The sequence below is a fragment of the Lutra lutra genome, chromosome 17 (assembly GCF_902655055.1).
Source record: "Lutra lutra chromosome 17, mLutLut1.2, whole genome shotgun sequence".
NCBI classification, from domain to species: Eukaryota; Metazoa; Chordata; class Mammalia; order Carnivora; family Mustelidae; genus Lutra; species Lutra lutra.
The window spans coordinates 17,401,679-17,422,695 of NC_062294.1; the positions used below are offsets into that span (position 1 = coordinate 17,401,679).

At 46.2% G+C, this 21,017-nt stretch overlaps 2 protein-coding genes across 3 annotated transcripts in view; one reads left to right on the forward strand and one right to left on the reverse strand.

Moving 5' to 3' along the window:
* The window catches only part of ZFP90 (ZFP90 zinc finger protein), a 96,372-nt gene extending 79,814 nt beyond the window's left edge, over positions 1–16,558 (reverse strand). Inside the window, exons 1-2 of the mRNA XM_047711444.1 lie at positions 16,444–16,558; positions 9,639–9,799 (exon numbers count right to left, since the gene is read on the reverse strand). The gene's annotated coding sequence lies outside the window, so the exon portion shown is untranslated. The remainder of the gene's footprint in view (positions 1–9,638; positions 9,800–16,443) is intronic.
* Positions 16,559–17,025: 467 nt separating this feature from the next.
* The window catches only part of SMPD3 (sphingomyelin phosphodiesterase 3), an 83,134-nt gene continuing 79,142 nt past the window's right edge, over positions 17,026–21,017 (forward strand). For both annotated transcript variants that reach the window (XM_047711439.1, XM_047711440.1), the window contains exon 1: positions 17,026–17,202. The gene's annotated coding sequence lies outside the window, so the exon portion shown is untranslated. The remainder of the gene's footprint in view (positions 17,203–21,017) is intronic.

A 21,017-nucleotide genomic window follows, 5' to 3' on the forward strand; every position in this document is an offset into this window, starting at 1 on the left:
TTTGGTTGTTTTTTTTTTTTTTTTTTTGGCTGGAGTATAGTTCTGTTAGTTCTGTAAGTCAAAATTGCCTTACTTTCACTGGTGATTATCACGGTGATTTTGCATCTCACAAGATTAAACAAACAGCCACACTCTGGATTAACCAAGTACAGCTGTAGCTGGCTTAGTCTCTAGAGGGAGTTTCCATCCTTTTCCATCGAATAGTTTTAAATAATATTTTGGTATCTGGAGGTTTAACCGTAGTGAACAAAAATACCCTTACGTTATTAAAAAAAAAAAAGAGAACCAAGAGAAAAATTGGGTTACGTGGCTGAAGCCACTGGAGACAAAAGAAAGAATGCAAGCTCCAAACAGGCACAAACTTAACAATTTGGGGATCTCTTTGCAAAAACATGACACCTGTGTCAGTAAAACTCAACACACTCACAGTGGGTTCTCTCCAGAGAATCCAGAATATGGCAAGCAAGGGGATCTTGGCACCTGGCTGGAGGGGTGTGGCCTGTGCGGCTGGCTTCGTGGACAAGCAACCAGTGCCGCTGTACTGGGCCCTGAACTCAGGATTTAATGCTCTATCGTGGCCACCTCAAAGTCCTGAATGATTTTATCTTTGCGTTGATGTTTTGTAAATGAAGTCTGATGGGACTACAGAGCATGCACCAAGGGCTGGGTACCTCAATTCCCTGGGGCAGGTTCTCTGCTATCTGCCCACCACAGTTATGCAGTGGCCCCACCAGCCCTGAACAGAGGCTCCGGGTTGGGTGTGTGTGGCGTGAACCGCACCGCAGGGCCCCAGGCACTGTGAAGGTCTGCACGAGGAACTGTGAGCAACCCTTGTGCCTGAGGACATACAACACTAAAAAACGGATTAAAAAAAAAACACAAATACAGGGCAAGAGAGAGAAACTGCAGAAGAAAAAAAAAAAGCTTTTTCCTGCTTTTTGAACAAGGGGCCTCACTTCCCACAAATTATGTAACTAGCTCTGGCAACAGGCACTTATAGGAAAAAGTTCCAATTCTGGAAAAGGTGGAAATAGCTTCAGTGTAGAGCATGGGGACTTATCCCAGCAGGGCTTAAGCAAGAAGACTGCCAAACAGCACCGAGGGCCCAGGCAAGGCTAGAAAGCACATACTGGGGTAAGGTACAGCATCTGCATAGCCATGTGGGGTGTTTCAGCAGCAAGTAGCTTCCTGGGAGCAAAAAAAAAAAAAAAAGAATGGCTAGATTGGGGCAGGTGGGGCTTTCATCTTTACCTTTGGTTTAAAATGTTGGGAACTATTACACAAGCCAGTGGGAGCGCACATTGGTAGAACTTTTGGGAAGCAGCTTCGCATCCACTAGTAAAGTCCAAGACGCACACACTCTTTAGAGAAATTCCGTACGCGTGCACAGGGACTAGTATGAGAGTATTACACAGCACTGCGGGAAATATGAAGAAAAAAACTAGGAATAAGCTTAATGTCAATCAGGAGAATAGATATGGTAGTGTATCCACATGGTGGAATACTATGGAGCAATGAAGACAAATGAATTAGAGCTACATGTGTCAACATGGAAGACTCTGGACTATAACATGAAGCAGCCCTGTGGGCCTGAAGCCTTCATGTGTGTCAGCTCTATTTCCCTATGGTGGCTAAATCCTGGAACAGGGAAGTGAATGGCCTCCCATGGTTGCATATCAGTTAACCTCTAAGACTTAGCTCATCCAGTCGACCAAGGGTCCAACGGAGAATTTCCATTATTAGAAATTTACTCCTTGGTGTCAAGGCTATGTGCTGTGTTAGAGATCAAAGAGGCCTGATGGTTTCCGGCTCTACAGAACTCTGCTGGGCAGCTACTGGCCACAGCCCAAATCTGTTGTCACCAAAAAGCTCATGGGAGGAAGCCGAGGTAGAAAGGCTGAGAAGCTGGGTCAAGGACAGAATTTCAGGGCACACCAGTGTTAAAGGATTGATTAGATGAAGAGAAGGTCAGAGGGAGTAGGCAGAAAGCATCAGGGGCAAGAAATACTAAAGAAACAAGAGTTTTAAGGGGGAGTTACAGATATTGATCACATATCACAGAGGTAGGTCAGTTCTAGTGAAAAGATATCATTTAATAATTCAACAATTAAGAAGCTGCTAGTGACCTTAGTGAGGGCAATTTTGGTAAAATTATGGGCATAGAACCGACTTGGTGGGTAATGAAAGAAGCTGAGGAAATGGAGGCACAAAAAAAAATTGTTTATAAAGGGCAAGGTGGAAACTGCCAGGGAAGAGAAAGCAAAGGTAAGGGCCCGTGTCTAGAATGGGAGAGAATTCTGCTTGCAGGGTGAAGGAGAGGAAGCCGACACAGAGCAAGCAAGGATTAGAGAATCAGAGAAAGAGGGTAATTCATTGTACTGGATCCTGGAAGAGGCAAGAGAGGGTGGGAGGGGGGCACCTGGGAGGATTGCCTTGGAAATGTTATGTGGATCCTTTTAGAACCAAGGAAGAGTGGAACTGAGAACCTGAGCAGCTACACTGTCCTGGAGCAGTAGAAGCTAAGGCCATGGGTGATAAAGACAGTGGTGGGGTGGACAATCTGAGGAGAGCTGGACAAGCAGGAAACAGCCACCATGGGGAACAGGATTAGTGTCTGGCCAGGTGTGAATAAAAGGAGTGGCAAAGAGCTAGCTAAGTTGGAAACCACATCTCTTGGTGGTGCTAATTTTCTTTTGTTCCAGTAGAGCTTAACAGCTCTGAAGTCCTGCAGACAAAATGGGAGACGTGATTATTCCAGGCTGGAGTAGGCAGAGAGGGTACAGCTGAACATGGGGCTCAAGGACACGGAGAGTGCTAAGCAGATGACAGCCGCTCTGGGAACAGCTGGGGTTGCAGACAAAAGAGATTTTTCCAGGTTTTTTTTTTTCCTTTCTTTTCTTTTTTTAAGACTTTTATTCTTTTTTCTTTTCTTTCTTTCTTTCTTTTTTTTTTTTTTTAAGATCTTATTCTTAAGTAGTGTCTATGCCTAATGTGGGCCTTGAACTCACATCCCAAAGATCAAGAGTTGCATGCTTTACTGACTGAGCCAGCCAGGCAGTCCTTCAATTTTCCTTTATAGAGGAAGAGGAAATAGTCTGTTGTAACTTAAAAGATAGTAAATAGAAAAGCCATTCAAACGACTGGAGCTGATGTTTTCAACATTGAAGTAGCAACCCACACCTCACCTTGCTTCTTTGCCAGCGACCAGAGTCAAATGCCTCTATGAGCACATGACCTTGCCAGCCCACATCTTTTGGCCTTACGACCACCCCAGAAAATCAGAGGTCAGGATGAGATTCTTATCTTTACTTCCCACCCCTGTGCAGGTGACTGGTGTCGAAGGTGCTTAGAAAGATAAGTTTACAAGTTTCTAAAATGCAGTAATTTGGTCAACTTGATAAACTGTTATTGCATAAGTGGGATGGATACTATTAGGTATAGTCATTGCTTTTTGAAAAGAAGTCATGCTGCTGAACACAGCAGCAGTTTTATCACCCTGGAACACCTTTAAGCAATTTTATCCATTTTTCAGAATTGAGAGATAGGGTCTATATTTTATGCTTTATAAATCTGAACTCATTTTCAGCTTGTTATTCCTGCTCTGCACTGTTTATACTAATAAAAAGTCAGAATTACTTAAATATCCAACAATAGGATTTGTTTCTAGTTCCTTTTCTCCTTATAAGAAAAACCATGTGAGGGGTGCCTGAGTGGTTCATTGGGTTAAGCCTCTGTCTTCGGCTCAGGTCATGATCTCAGGGTCCTGGGATTGAGCCCCGAATCGGGCTCTCTGCTCGGCGGGGAGCCTGCTTCTCTCTCTGCCTACTATAAATAAATAAAAAGATTTTATTTATTTATTTGACAGACAGAGATCACAAGTAGGCAGAGAGACAGGCAGAGAGAGAAGCAGGCTCCCTGCCGAGCAGAGAGCCCGATTCGGGGCTCGATCCCAGGACCCTGAGCCGAAGGCAGAGGCTTAACCCACTGAGCCACTCAGGCGCCCCTAAATAAATAAAATCTTCAAAAAAAGAAAAAAACAATGTGCATTCATGCCAGGAAAATTTAAAACTACAGATAGTTAAAAGGAGACCCTGAGGCTAGTTAATATGCAAGAGCTTGTCTTCCAGCTCCTTCTCTAATCTGCATACAGTGGGTTCACACTATATTTACTTTCTTTCAACCACCTATAATTGTCTTAAGGAATCCAGCTCTCAGGGCTCGAGTGCCCCAACCACCTGACACATACCTGCCTGCCCTGTGCCTTAGGGAAGGAGTTTTGGGAGAAAGAGTAGAAGTTGCCATGAACTTAACCTAAGGAGAAGAAAGACACTATGGGCTCTCCCTGGAAGGTGAAATGGCCACATCTGCTTCTGGGACCACAATGCCCTCACTGAATAATCATGTTAACAACCACCCCTGGACATCTGTGAATAATCTGGAACCTTGTAATTTGTGCTTTTGGAGAGTTCCACAAAGCCATGGTGGGTCCCTCAAACAGGGATACTCAACTCATGGCTGAGTGAAGACAGGGAAACTTGAACCTGAGCCATAACAAAGTAGGAACAAAGTTCAAAAGATTAAATGAGCTAAAAATGCCAACACCACCCTGAATCGTTGTTATCCTGAAATAACAGAGCAACTGAACCCTTCTTCTCATGGGGCATCGCAGTATCCCCACAGGGAATGCGGAGATGTGCTTCAGACTCCCAGAGGTGCTGCTGCCTTCTGCCCACAGTCAAGTCCTGTAACCCCTGCTCTTTCAGCCTTCAGTACAGGAAGACAGAACATGGGGAGTTTCTTCCATGTCCCCAGGACAGAGCAGTGGGCCACATTCCCCACAAAATCTCTAAGAGATTGATGGGTAAACTGGCTCAGAGGGTTGCATGGTGTATGGAGAGAGCAGAGGCCCAGATACTTCAAGATTTTCATCTTGGTTCTGCCCCATTCCAGGCCTTGTGAAAGTTATCTAATTTCTCTGATTCTTCAATTACTTGACTATAATATAGGAATTCTTGTAAGGTCATGAGGATTAAACTGAGACGATGTAGGTAAAACACCTGGCACTTTACCTGGCATATAGGTGGTGCCCAGTAGAGTATTAATTTCTTTATCTCTCAGCCTAGTAGTCCCATCTTGCCTTTTCAGACTTGCCACAACCTGAGCAAGAGCATTCTGGATATCAGGTGAACAACAGTCATTCATTCAACCAACATTTACACAAAGTGTCTGTATACCTAACACGCTGGAACATCAACTTCATTTAAAGATTTTTAAAATATTATTTTAATACTGAGACAAATATTATGGAAGATAATGCAAAATTTCTATATAAAATTTTTAAAGAAAAACCTAAGTCATCAGACCTATGCCCCAGAACTTCCAGGGATCCCAAGGACAGCTTGAAGATGTTAAGATGCCCAAGGACATGACCTCAGGTCTGATTCACACACATCTCCACTTTCTCCTGCTGTGAGTCATAAACCAGAAGGGACATGGCCCCTTCCTAGGAAATCAGTGTAGAAGAAAACTGGTCCAGAAGACAAACCAGAAAATTACACAGTGAGTCCTCATGTTCACCACCCTCACTGTCCCCAGAGCCTTGCTTGCACAGTCTGTGTTTCTCACTTTCAAGTCATCCCAGGGCAGACTCTCACAAGGTTATCTTCAACTCTCAGGAAAAGACACTCCTGTTTTTAGGAAAATTTTGTGAAATTTGTCACATCTGGGATGTTCAGCTGGGTCAAAGATTTTTCCTTACTCCCTCCTATTCTAGCCTTCTGCTACTTCTCGGGTCACATTCTAAGGTCAGATTGTAGGATGTGAATTGGGAGTGACCCCCTCCATTTGTTAACTCTGTCTTGCTGGTTTCACATCTGTTGCTGCTCTTAGCACAGGTTAACCAGGGCTAAGAAGCAGATCTCCTGTACAGAAAAATGTAGCTCCTCCCCTGAACCAATAACCATGTTAACTAATTTCAGTATTTGATATAAACAGAGAAATGGTAACGGTGATCACCTCTGAGTGATAGAACTATAAGTGCTTTCTACATTCATCATTTTGCTTACCCATATGTTTTATTTTTAACAATAAGCATGTATTATCTGTAGGTGAACAATGAGGAACAATATAAGGACTGACAATCCTCATGTTTAGCCCTTTCCTAATGATTTCTCATTCTGAATTTAAGCTCAGCATTCAAGACAGAAAGCCACTGGATGTTTTTCCAAAAGACAGAGGAGACTAGAAATCCAATAACTCCTGCATATTACCCTTTACCAAGCTGAACCAATTTCCAGTTTATACTTAGGTTTACAAGAACAAATGAAATTGTTTTTTGAAGCAGGATTATTTTTCCAATGTACTTTACATATGGCTAAAGTTATCTTCTTATGAATCAAAATCACAACACCACTAGAAAATTTGCTGGTGATGTAATGGAAAAAGAAATTCAAATCCATGGGCTTAGGAGAGCACATTATTCTCCAAAACAACTTAGTAACTTGAGGAAGTGACACCAAAGGTAGAACTGTACTAGTAATTCATTTAACAAATATTTGAATATTTGCTATGCTCCAGGCACAGTTCTAGGCTCTGGGGATACTACAGGAAACAAAACTAGCAAAAACTCTTACCCTCGTGAAACCTGCCTTCCAGTCAGGGGGACAGAAGACTCCCATGCAGCAATACAATCCTTGGCATAGTACGGATAGTTTCTACTGTTTTAATGGTTTTCCTGCCATTTTTCTTAGAGAAGAACTTTCTACCAAGTCCTTTCTAAGGCTTGTGGCTAGGTTCATTATTCCTTGCCACAACCTTGCCAGGAGTGGGAAAGACTGCAAGCCAGTATCTTTGGAGTCAAAGTAACCAGAAAATTGGAAAGCTTCCCAGCCATAACCTTCCTACAGTGACTGTCTTAAGGAGTTAGCTGATACAAAATGGTTCAGATGTTCCCTGAAGAAGAAGCTGAAGTGCCCTCAGGAATGACTAGAGTAGAGATCTGAGCTAAAAGATTGGAAGACCAGGGGCTGCCATGGTGGGCTACTGGCATGAGCAGAAACAGAAATGGTACTAGCTTAGGGAGAAGCAGATTTTTAGTTCCATCTGAGGGAAAACATTTCAATAGCCAGAGATGTTCCACAGTGGAATCAACTGAGGGAAGGGCAGTTCACAGGTTCTGACAGTAGATAGCCAGCCCAGCTCTCCCACTCCCTGGCTGTGCGACCTTGGGCTAGTCCTATAACTATGGGTCTTAGTTTCCTTGTTTGTAAAATAGGAATTAAAATGGTACCCAGCTCATTGGGATTGTGGTGAAGATTGGTAAGAGAAAGCATGGAAAGTGCCTGGGTACTACCTGACACAGAGTAATCCAGGGACTGAAAGCCTATCTAGATCAGATGATAAGTTTAAGAACTTATATTCTAGGGGCACCTGGGTGGCTCAGCCATTAAGCATCTGCCTTCGGCTCAGGTCATGATCCCAGGGTTCTGAGATCGAGCCCCACGTCGGGCTCTGTGCTCAGCTTCTCAGGAAGCCTGCTTCTCCCTCTCCCACTCCCCTGCTTGTGTTCCCTCTCTTGCTCTGTCTCTCTGTCAAATAAATAAATAAAATCTAAAAAAAAAAAAAAAGAACTTATATTCTATTCTGTATTATAGTGGATTTTATTTTATTTGTTTTGATACCAAAACAATATATATAGTCATATTTGGTAAGAAGATTAAAATTGCTAACATCACAAAATCATTAGCTATAGCAGGGACAGAACCCACTGCTCCCTATGAAGATTCCTCTGAACAATGTTCAGTGCTACCACATTTTGGATATGACCATATCCGGGGCCCAATACACGACCCCTGACTGATTTTAACGCATCATGATCTTAATCCTCCCTGGAGGCACATCAGAGTACTGGGCAAAGGCAGAGATCAGGCCAGCACCAGTACTCACTGTACACTCGGATCTGGGAATGCCCTAAGGTAGGAGCACCACTCCCCATGCGTGCACCCAACAGGGCTGATTTGGGGGTCATCTAGAACTCCGGAGAGAAAGTCCCCAGGGTGCCTAATCTCAATGTCACAAAGCCCCAAGGGTCTGTTACTGACCACAGCAGCTGTACCAGCTTCAGCCCCACTCTGGGACAACAGGACTGATAAACTCAGATGGCAGCATGCAGGGCAGGACTCTGGGGGCACAGCCGGGCTGGGTTGGAAAGCCAAGCTATACTCAGTGGGCTGAAGGGCAGCCGAAAGGTAGCACGGGATGGAATACCAACCCACTCGAATCCCTCTTGTGATTCCAGGGATGGGGAGCATATCCAGACAGGTTTCTTCTCCCACCCCAATGAGGACACCCCAAGGGCAGCTGCACAACCCCAAGAGACCTGCTCTACAGCCTAGCCCCACCTCTTGGCCCTGGCTGTTGGTAACTGTCCAAGGAGAAGAGAGAGCAAGAAGTCCATCTACTTGTGTGTGTCCAGCAGGCAGGCCCTCTGGCAGCTTCCATCCCCATAACAACTGCCTTAAGGTCAGGGTCAGCCTTTAACTGTGGAGCCAGGGTCTAGCCCACAAGTTCCTGCCATCAAATCCTCCCACTGGCCAAATTTCTAGGCATGCCTAGACCTGTTTGAACTCTCAGCAGGTACAGAGTTCAGGCCTACCTCCCCCACTCCCCTCACACCCACTACTTATGAATTAGAATCCCAAATAATAATATCTTCTATGTGTGAGGTGCTTAGCACTCCCCAACACACTTTTCATATCCTGAATGTATTGGTTAGGATTTTTAGTTATAAGCAAAAGTTACTAATTTTAACTGATGTGCACAGTAAAGAACATAAATTAAAAGATAGTGAGTAGTTCACAAAATCTCCAAGACAGTAGAACATCAGGCTTAGAAGCACACAGTCAGAAACAATGCCCTAAACCCCAATTCAGCAGTAGTCTTAGAAGACATCATTGTGACCCCTGAGTCTGGAATCCACCCCTGCCACCTACACCACAGATATCCACAACCTGCGAGTTGCGGAAAACTGCTGTCACTGGAAACTCAGATTGTACCCATCAAATTGCTGGAAAGTTTGCAGAGCAGACCCTACTCCTTTGCCATCACTGGCTTCCAATTCAAAATCAGTGAGGTGTGGCATAAAGAGGGGGCCTGTCTGACAGGAGAAGCCTGAGCCTCAAGCAGATGTCCATGCCTTAGCTGTAAAGGAAGATGCCTCCACCTTATGAGGCATAAGATTCCTCAAGCATAGGGAGGAGGCTCAGATGTCAGGCAGCCAAAGTGAGTGACAAATGTCCAACTTTGCATTATACTCAATCATCACACCGACACATGAAGTTGTCAGAATGACTCTTATTATCCCAATTTTAGACAGCAGGAGTGTGACCCAGGCAGCTTCCCTACCAATACACAGATATAAAACAGGGAGAAAATTATCAAAGCCTTGTTTTCAGGTTTAAAAGATCAACTGCAGAAGTGGGAGGTAAGGAACTAGGTTGGGCTACAGGTCACTTAAAGAAGGTCTTACAATCTCAGCCAATTTTAAACTTCATATGAACCAGCTGCTGAGGCTGATGACATACCACTGTAGACACTTATGGGTGGGACAGTGCCTTGGCCTCTGGGCCTGCCAGACTTACCTGGGATTGAACATTCTAGTCTGGCCACATATTTGCAGAGATGGGCAGCCAAGGAAGAGAGTTTCTGTACCATCTGGTGGGTGGGCTCTGCTGCTTCACGAACAGAACTGGGGTCATGTGGGAGACATTGGGACCCATTGCCACCTCAACACCTGTAGAGCCTGGCAAAAACAAGACAGATGTCCCCATGAGACTGTAAAGTCACCATTGCCAGGGATATGCAAACAGGCTGGAGAGTTGAGCGAGATGATGACTGAAATCTCTTGCAACTCTAAGATGTTATAAGCCTCCAATGTGTGCTTAATATCAGGCATGATCCCCAAGATAGGACAATGGCCCTCCAAGAACCTCCTAGGGACCTAGCAAATTAGCCAATGATAGAAGGAAGGAAGGAAGGAAGGAAGGAAGGAAGGAAGGAAGGAAGGAAGGGAGGGAGGGAGGGAAGAAGGGAGGAGGGAAAGAAGGGAGAAAGGGAGGCAGGGAAGAAGAGACAAAGAAAGAAAAAATGGGCACTTTTACTAATATCAATTACATGCAAAAATAAAAAGAATCATTTTATACATTAGGCAAAACAGAAATGTCTAATGGGGAGAGCCTGTGATAAAGCTGGAACATTCATACTGGTGACGGGGTAAAATAGGTACCACTTTTTTGGAAATCAATGTGGCAAAGAGTATCAAAACACCAAAATTAGTTTTAACCCTTCAATTCAGTAACTGTTCACTTAGGAATTTACCTTAAGGAACAATTTGAAGGTAACTGCTATAAACTTGGAAATACTCATTATATCATTTTAATAATAAACAGTAAGCTTTAAACAGGGAGGAGATTAAGTACAGTATGGTTTTGAGGGACTATTAGGCAATCATTACAGATGGTGTTTATAAAGAATCTGCTCCTTGAGGGCAAGTCCTGCATCCTGTTTACCACTATAGATCCAGCTCTGTCTGGAACACAAAAACAGCTCATTAGATATTTGTTGAAAGAATAAATGAATGAACAATTGAAAAATGAGTTCAATCTTAACAAGAGAAAATGCTTATTATATTTTATGTTAAAAAAAGATCTCAAACATCTAAAACTATGATTTCCAGAATATGAAAGATATGCAAGGCTATATATATACACGTGTCCTACATGTAGACTGTAATGTGGAAAAACAAAAAGATGTTAGGATTATACTATATACTAGGGATGATGTGTTATTCTTTTATTTTTTTAATGATTTATTTATTTATTTACTTACTTACTTACTTATTTATCAGAGAGAGAAAGAGCGAGAGCGCAAACAGGGGGAGCAGCAGGCGGAGGGAGAAGCAGGTTCCCTGCCAAGCAAGGAGCCCAGTGTAGGCCTCGATCCCAGGATCCTGAGATCATGACCTGAGTGAAAGGCAGACACTTAACCAACTAATCCACCCAGATGTCCCAACATTGTTTTTTTTTTTTTAAGACAAAGATTGCTCAATGCAATTAACTGATTTTGTCATTTTTTTTCTTCAAAAGTCATGAAGATCGTTTTTCTCAATTAACATTAGGCACATTTCATATTCTATATTATCTCCCATAATTGTAAACTGAGCTGCTGTTTGGAAAATCTTAAAGCTGGCTGCTTATTTGACTTGTCTTACATAGCTCACATACAACACTCCTAAAGCATCACTCACAACCCAACAATACTGACAGGAGACCCTTGTGGAAAGTCTGCGTGTGCTGGCAAGATTATCCGAAAAACTAATAAAATCTTTGTAATCCTTTTCAAGGATGCAGAAAGGAAAATGGCTGCATTTCAAATTCATGGCATTTCAAAGGCATGAATTAAGCTCTAAGCTCTACATTTGAAAAAAAAAATCAACACAAGTTCTCTAATTTATGTTCTAAACTGAGAAAACAAATCGTTGCTAAGAAATGAAATTTGCAAAATTCTTAAACACATTTTCTAGTTGGTATGCACATACTCAAATCTACACACTATACCAAAATGTAAATTGCAGGAACTTGGTTGTTACAACTTCACCATGAAATCTAGAACTGTTTTATGATTTCGTTTATTCCTAGACATTCTGAGTTTTACGTATGTATAAAACTGATCACGTGTAGATGATGTTGAGATATTTCCATGAATATGTATAAGAAAGCTCATGACTCTTATGAGGGTAAGAGGGTTTTTTCTTGGCTCCACAACATCTTGATTTCTGTGACACTCATGTCAGAGGTCTCTGCACCCTCTCCCTCTTCCTTACCTGTTACCTTCCCACTCACTATACAGTTTGACACAGGGCTACTGGGGTTCCTCTCTCCTTCAAAGCATCCATCTTTCTGGGAGACCTGCTGATGACCTACAAAATTGCCTTTCAATGCTTTCCCCTGACAATTCTTTGTCCATTCCAACCACCCTGCTGGTGCCCTTGACCAGAGTTCCTTTCCTTCTACTCAGCACTGCCTGCCCTCCCTGCTCATCCTTCCCACCCATCACATCTATCTTCTCACTACACTGAGAACCCCACCCCTCTCATCTGCCCACTCTATCCTTGCTTAACCCCCTTCCTCTTGGCAGACCAGCACTTCTACCTCTCTTGTCAATATCTCCAACTTTCTTGCTTTTTGGCTTTCCAGCAAAGCCAAGACCTGGGTCAGCCTCACCAATAGCCTTCTCCATACCTATCTCAGGGCTGAGAGGAAGCTGAAGAAAGCCTACAACCCTACAAATTAGTTACCTACCACAAACCCATTGTCTTCAACCTCAGCAGGCCCTCACCACTGCTCTGTGGGGCCTGAGGGTTGCTATTGCTTTCCCTTCTGTTTTCCACAGCAGCTATATTGAACATTTTCACTCTTTTTTCCAAGCTTTCCATTCCATCCCATTTCGTTATGCTGAGCAGATATCCTTGTCTCTGACATCACATGAGAAATAATGGCCACTGGGCATGAAATGCCTCCCTTTCCTGAACCCACCTCCCAACTATCTACCTAGTGACCTACAACCTACCTGCATCTCCAACTCCCCTTCCCATATTAAAGGAAAAGTGGCCTGAGACTGCCTGAGACTGCCTCTGAACCCCACCACCTCCCACCCCCTTGCTGACCTCACTCTATCCTTCAACCCTTCCCTTCCTTTATCCTCAACTGCCCCTCTACTGGCTTTTCCCCCATCAGCATTTTTGAATGTCCTTAATCTCTCCCAATTTAAAACAAAATTGTCTCTCGACTCGACATCCTTTCTGGTTTTCTCCCTCCTCCCCTTCAAAACCATTCCCAAGGGGCACCTGGGTGGCTCAGTCATTAAGTGTTTGCCTTCAGCTCAGCTCATGATCCCAGGGTCCTAGGATCAAGCCCCATATCGGGCTCCCTCCTCAGTGGGAAGCCTGCTTCTCCCTCTCCCACATCCTCTGCTTGTGTTCCCTTTGTCTTCCCTCTCGCTGTGTCTCTCTCTGTCAAATAAATAAATAAAATCTTTTTTTTTTTTTTATTCCCCAAGAGTTAGCTACACTGGTATTTCCCAAGGGATTCTGGTTTTCTCACTGACCCTCTCTAGTGAAGAATTTCATCCATTCCCATGACTTCAATTATGATGTATATGCTCATAAGTTGATAACTTAAGATTCTTTTTCTGGATCACATCTCTCAAGGATGACAGGCTCTCAGGATCTTTTTGGTCTTAGTAATAGTCCTTCTGGTTATCTCTTCTCTGGCCATGAATTTCCAAATATTAAGGCATTCTCCCAAGCCAAGCTCCAAATCACCTACTGGACATCTCACCTGGATGTCTCCTGCTCACCTGAAACCCACCCGCTCTTTAACTATTCTTCACCTCAGGGGAAAATACCACCATCCATCCACCCAGTTTCCCAAGACAGACATCTGGGAATCATCCTTGACTCACCACTCTCCTCTGTGCCCTCAGCTTATCACTCACAAAGTTCTCTGACTATTTACCTCCTTAATACATCTCAGATCTGCCCTCTCTTTTCTACCTTCATAGATTCTGTGCTGGGTCACCACAGCAGCTTCTAAACTACATCCTAGCCTCATCTTCTGTCCATTCTCCACATGGGCCCTAGACCTTTTCAAAATGCATCTCTCCTTAAAAACTTTCATTATTTTTAGAATAAAGCTATAGGATACTAGCCTAGTATACTACAACAATACTAGGCTCTTCAACACTCAGCCCTGGCTAATCACTCAAACCCCACATCTGAGATTCAACATTCCAGTTAATCCCCTCATTACTTAATTAAAAGACTTATGGAACTTCACTTTCTTTCCCCCTTTAACAAGGTAGGAGACTAACTTAATGTTCCCCTGGAATCCTGTATAACTCTAACTTCCAAGCAGCTAGAATTCCATTCTCTTAGAATTCCATTCTTCTCTCTGCTCTAAAGCCACCCTTCAAAAAACGATGAAACAAATATATTGAGCATATGCCTGACCAAAATGATACAACGAATATGAGAATGGAAATTTGAACCCAGATTACCCAGGACATTACCTCATGCTTGTTTATTCACAGTAAAACCAATTTCTTTTTTTTTTTTAAGATTTTATTTATTTATTTGACGAGAGAGATCACAAGTAGGCAGAGAAGCAGGCAGAGAGAGAGGAGGAAGCAAGCTCCCTGCTGAGCAGAGAGCCCGATGCGGGGCTCGATCCCAGGACCCTGGGATCATGACCCGAGCCGAAAGCAGAGGCCCCAACCCACTGAGCCACCCAGGCACCCCAGTAAAACCAATTTCTGATAATCCAAGATGAAGCACATTTGTTAAAATGCCTAATTTTGTGAAGTGCTTTACATAAGGCATTTCACTTACCTATTACAACATAGTCAAATAAAGCAAATTACACATCTGAAAATGTAGTTTGTGCAAGGTCACATAGCTAGTAAATGGGTTTGGATTCCCCCACCTCTATCTTATTAGCGGCTCCCTAACACCAATAAGTAGCATTTTACAACTGAAGAATCAGGTCCAGCCCAGGGTCACACATCTAATCATAGCCAAAGTCAGAATTAGAACCCAGCTTTCCTTACTCTTTCCTTACTCTACTTGGCTGGACCAATGTTACTTTAGTTCCTGCTTTCTGGAAGAATCATGGTACCCTGGCTTTCTCACTATTTGCAACAGTAAGTGCTAAGGTGACCTTCAGAGTTTCAAGTGTAGCTCCAGGCAGTCTTCTCAGCTAGCCTTCGGTTGATACTCTGCCGAAGTTCTGTTGATGCCCACCCTGTGGTCTAGTCTTCTCCCACCTGTTTTCCAACAACCTCTACTCTCACTGCATCCACAGAATTATACACTCTTTGTCAGCACAAATTCCATTTCCCCCTGCCTCCTTATAGTTTTCTCATCTTCAGTAATGAGGCCTCATCTGTTTACCCAGCTTTGGTGGCCTTCCCTCATGGTTTAGCCTGGATCAAAGCCTCTTTGCCATGCCTCTTAGACTTTCTGTTAGTTCTTCCCCAAATATAATCCCTTTGACTCATTCCCCCATCCTAGTCTTCCCTCTGTGGATGTCATCAACTCAAGGATGACAGGGTTTATTTTCTTCAGGATCTGTCTCTTTGGTTTGAATCAGGTTCTGGGTAAGAGTCGCCCTGGTCATTTCTTTGGCCATGAATTAATTATACCCATATATTAAGGAATTCTCCCAAGAATGCTTTAGCTGAAATCCACCCAAAAGTCTGGATGGGGTGACATATGAAGCATGTGTGGGATTAATTGGACCATCTGGCCAACACCAGAGCCCTGAGTGGGAAAAGATCCAGAAAAATAACAATAACAACAAAACAACAACAAAACATTAACTAGCAAGGGGGGACATCACCACCAGGGCCCTATGATGCTGAGCAGAGAACTGAAAGAAGGGCAGGGATCTCAGACTGTCATTACTACATAACTGACAGGGGCAGAAGATCCTTCTCAGAAAGGGAGTGGGAGGTAGGGAATTTAGGCACAGAAAGGAGAAGGGCAAACAGCTAGAAATAGAGGAACATGAAGAACTGATGACATTTAGGGAGAATTGACAAGACTTCCAAGTAATGATTGGCACGAATCTATCAATCCCTAGCGTCACAGGATTGTTAAGGGCTCCCAAAGCATTCAAGCAAAATTCCAATCCACTGTATGAATGGCATAAACATTTCCTCACTGGGGTGTCATCCCTCCAGTTGGACGCTTTCAGCAATGGGAAATGTGCAACCTTAGGAGTAAAATTCAATTACCGTTCAATTGACCTCTGTCCTGCAGATCTTACAATCTAATGTGGAAGATGGATACATAAACACGCAAGTAGAATAGAGGAAGTAGAGGACGCGGCTCACACAAAAGATGGGGTACCTAATATGGAGTGGGCATCTAGGAAGGCTTCAGGGACAAGGCAACGTTTAAGCTGGGGCTTGAAAAGTGTGAAGGGTGAGTCGAGTACAAGGATGGAAGGAACTACCACAGCTAGAGAAAATGGGTGGTTAAAGCCTCTCAGCTACCAAAGAAGTTCAGAATGTTGCAAGAACAAGGGGGTCACCAGATTTAGAAGGGCTTTTAGAGCAATGTTGAGAGGCGTGTGGGCTCAGTTCCACAGGCAATGGGAAGCCTGAGTAGCGCCCTCTGGCTACCATGCGGGAAATGCTGCCGTATCAGGGCTGGTGTACTGAGGCGAAGAATCCGGGAGGGGAAGACTGGGTAAGAAGGCCTCCTTGACGGCTCAAGGGATATGACCTAAAGTAAAGCGCTCCTCTATGATAAATCGAGACAAATATAAAGCGATAAAGTCCGAAGGTCACACTCTGAAGCCACAGGTCTCCTCCGTCCTCTCTCACCTTTGCTGGGCAAACCAAAGCGGCTCGACCTCGGTTTGCCCCATCACTGCGGACTGTGGGCAGGGGTACGGATCCACGCCCTTCTTCTCAGATAGGAAAACTGAGGCCCAGAGTCCTGTGGTGGGTATCGAGGAGAAAAAAAAAATCGAAACGCCCTCCCAAGAGGTTGTCCGAAGTCACGCACAATCCGAGGGTACCGCGGCCTGCCCCATTTCTCTGTCAGCCATCCCCAACCAGCCGCCTTTGCTATGGAAACAGTTCTCCCGCCCTCCTCAGCGCCTCGGTTTCTTCATGCATCCTGGGAAATGCAGTCCACCTTCGGTTACCCACCGCGGTAAGCCCCCTCCGCGTTCTTAAAGGACTACGAGTTCCAGAGGGCTGTGGGAAAACTCCGGCAGTCTCAGCGGGACGCGGTCACGACCAAGAGTCGGAGAACCCAGCTGGCTGGGGGGAAGAGAGAGGAGAAGGCACCCCCACCCTAGTGGGCGGCCTCCTGGGCGGGGCTAGTATCGCCATTGGCTACGGCGGGGCAGGGGAGGCGGAGTCAGCGGAATGAGGCGCGGAGCTGTTCGCCGCTCCAGGTGCTGAGTCCGAGGGAGCCTCCGGACACGAGAGCCGCGGTCTCTGTTGCCGCCGCTGCCGCCGCCGCCAGCACCGCGAGAGCCACCGCGGGAGCCACCGCGGGAAAGCCGGGGCAGTGAGGAGCCCGGAGGAGCTGGTTGCGCTACCGAGCGCTGACAGCCCTCCCTCCTCTTTGAGGTCGGTGCTGCTGGGTTCGCTTTTGTTTTATGGAGGAGGGGAGTGAATTGAGATATGAGGGGGCCTGGGGAGTTAATGGGACCTCTCCTCACCACCTACAAGACCATCTGTCCCGCAGAGCTGCTGACTCTTCGAGGGCCTCCCTGTAGCCCAGCGCCTGAAGTCAAAGCAGCTTGGGTTAGTTTTTGTTTTATGGTGGAGAGGCAGTGCGAGAGAGTGTGTGAGGGGCAAAGGCTGGGGGGAACCCCCCCCTCCCCGCTACTGAGAGAGCGTTGAGGAGCCAGGAGCCTTCCCCCACCCCCGTGCCTGAAAACGAGGCTGCTTGGATTATTGAGAATGGGAGGGAGTGTTACGGGATGAAAGGTTCAGAGGCAGGGAGACCCTTCCCCATAACACCTGTACTGCTTGAGGTTACAAAGGGAGTCTGGGTGTGATGGATGAGACCGGGGGACTCCTCCTCCTCTGCCCAGACCTCCTGAGCTTATTGAGGAGGGGCTGTTTGGGATGTCAGAAAGATCCTTTCCGTGCCCACCCCTTTCCTGAAACCTAGGTTTTTGTGAAGAGGAGAAACGGGATGGTGATGGAGACAGGGGACTCTTCCCCCTCCCACTTGGACCCGCCTAGGTTATTGGGGGGAGGGGTTGGGATGTGAGGAGCTAAAAACGGGAGACCCCTCCCCACCGTGCTTGAAGTCGCCGGCACAGGACGGTACTGACGGATTCTTGGGGCTTCTCCATGCTCAGGGCCCCTCGCCTGCGGTCCGAGTGGCTTGGGTGTGGATGTGCGGTGGGGGAAAGTAAGAGGGGTGGAGGGAATCCTCCCGACCTCTCCCTACCTGAGCCTTACCTCCTAGGCCCTCTCTACCTGGATCCAGGCCAGGGGCCAAAAGTGGAGACGACCCTCCCTGCCCCGCCCCGTCCCGCCCCGCCCGGCGACCCGGCTCCTGCACCGCGGCCGCCAGACGCGGATGGGCATGTGCGGGCGGGACGGGGTGGGTCCCTTCTCTAGCAGTCCGAAGCTCGGGGCAGATGCCCCATGAGCCTCTAGACCTTTGGGGCTGCTAGGTCTCACGCTGGGAGCGCCCCAGATCTGGCTACCGAAACCTGCTTCCAGGGCGCGCGGCGGCCGCTTAGGGAACCGTGCTTTTGCGCTCTGCCCAAGCATCCTCCGTAGGACAAAGCGGCGGTCGCAGCACTGGCGGGCCTGCGCCACCCGCTGGGCGGGGGGCGCGGCCAGGGAAGGGGGGGCTCCGGGCGCGGCGCGGAGAGCTTCCGCGGAAACATGCCAGGAGCCGGGAGGGAGACAAAGCGCGCTCGCTCGCTCCTCTCGGGCCTGCGCGAGCCGGGATGGAAAATCCCGAGGGAGGAGGCGGCTGCGCCCTGGCTGGGTACTATGCCCCGCACCCTTCTTTCCGGCACACCACCCCCTACGCCGGCCCGGCACCCCAGGATGCCGGGTGTGCGGTGGTAATCAGGGTCCCTTCTGAGGGACATTCAAGACCTGTGACCACGAGGACACGGACAGGCCGGGGGCTCCACCTGGAGGGGAGGGTCCCAGGATTCAGGAGACCTAAGTGGACACGGTCTGGAGGGGCATCCTGACTGGATGATGCCCCCACGCCCCATCAACCATGTTAGGTCAAGTTTGATTCCGAGGTTTGAGTGTGTTTGTGTCACCATGTGTTTGCATGGGTGATGATGTGGGTCAGAGTGTGTGAATGTGTATGACTGGGTGAATGTGCCCGTGTGTGCTCCAGTGTTCATGTGTGTGTCATGGTGAGCTTGTGAATCTAGATGTGTGTGCCTGTGAGAAGAGGAACCACTTACTGCTGACCTTAGATGTTGGGGGTGGGGCAGGGTGGTAGCCCCTTCCACTCTAAAGCCACAGTAATAGTCTAGGGCCCCAGTGGGTGCCCTAGGGATGAGGGTAGCTTCAGGCTGCCTTGGGCCTAGCCTGCATACTTGGGTGTGGCCTAGAAGATAGGACCTCACAAGTATGTGGAGCCCTCCTCAGCCTTTCTGGGGTCTCAGGTCTGACCCTAACATCTAGTACCACTGCCCGGCCCTTCCCATCCCTCAGAAACCTTAACCTGCTGTAATGGGCTGCCCTGGGGCCCAGAATTCCACCCCACCCCTCCACATGGGCTTCTAGGTGGGGCTTGGGGTGCTCATCATCACAGTCCCTTATGATGTGGGTGACAGATTTTGTGGCAAGGCAAATTTTGTCAATTTGGCCTTCATGTCTGGAAGGGACATATACCTGGGGCTGCTGGTCAGTGGCAAGTGACCTCTCAGTAATACAAGGTATACTCACAGAACACAGGTGAGACACAGAGATACCACTATGAGGCAACACCCCTAGAGGATAAGGACAGCCCTCCCAGACAAACCCATTCCCAGCAAGTGACCTCAATTTCATACTACTTTTATAGCAAAGGTGTTGTGTGGCTTTGAGACAATCCCCACCAGAGAACCCCTTCCCATAGGATGAGGGGCTAGACCATTGTCAGTGGAACCATAGGAAGAGCAGTTACCAGACTGTAGAGCCACCATCCAGCCCAGCCCTGCCTGGTCCAGTCTCTGCAAGTATCCACTGCCAGTACCCACAGCGACCTCTACTGGGAAAAGTAGTAATTTTACAACTAACGCTCCTCCATAGTGTGGAGGTTCAGGGTGGGTATGGGCAATGTCAGGTAAAAACCACAAACCCTTTTATTTTGGGGCTCCTTGTCTGCCCTTGGAATCCTAGGTTGATGTTCTTGATGGCAGTTCCTTCAAACTAGTTCAAGCAGTAGAACTCCACTGCCCTTGCCCATATAGAAATATTTAAGGGGATACCTGGGTGTCTCAGTGCATTAAGCATCTGCTTTTGGCTCAGGTCACCATCCCAGGGTCCTGGAATTGAACCCCACGCAGGGAGCCTGCTTCTCCCTCTCCCTCTCCCCTTGCTTGTGCTCTCTCATTTTCATGTTTGCTCTCTCTCTGTCAAATAAATCAATAAAATATATTTTTTTTAAGAAGGGGAAAGAAGTATTTAAAGAAAGCCAAAATGTCTTTGTCCAAGTTTCTGTCCAGGGGTGGACCTCAAATCTGTTTATGAGGAAAATGTGTAGAAAATACTTACCAAGCTCAGGGTGTTTTAGGCATCTCTCATCTCTTCCTCTCTCACTATGATTCCCACCCCCTTTTCTTATTGTAGTTTATCCTCCTCTCTTCCTCATTATCAGTCAATAACATATTTTCAAAGATAAGCCTTCTTTTACTGGTTGACAGTATGGCCCAGAAAATGCAGAACTCAGGAGGCTATTACTAAGTGCACAGGACTGGCAAACACTGGCTCTTCTAGACCTAGCGACGGGAGTAGGAAAGATGGATGAAACATGCTCTGTCTTAAATCCTCATCTGGTGATGTGTGTCTCTTCTCCCAGAATTGCTCTGAAGGGATTTCACACAGCCGCAAAATCTTTAGAGCTCCTCAAAGGAAAGGCGGTATTTAAATACCTGGTATTGTTCCTACTTTGGCATCCATGTGATATGCATTGAACTATGTGACTCAGTATCATAAAGTAAAAATAGGACTTAATCTCTTCCTTGCCTGTTCAGAAGGTGACTGCATATATGTGTTGTGTTCTGCATTAGAGAGTGAAAAGCTAAATTATCTCATAAATTGAACCACCTGCTTATTCTGATTAGAGAATGGTGCTTAACATCACCTACAGGCAATAACATTATTTTATGTTTCTTTTAATTCATACCTGAATCTCTTTGTCTTGTAAAACCTTTCTTCATGCTCATACATTATTACTTTCACTTGAA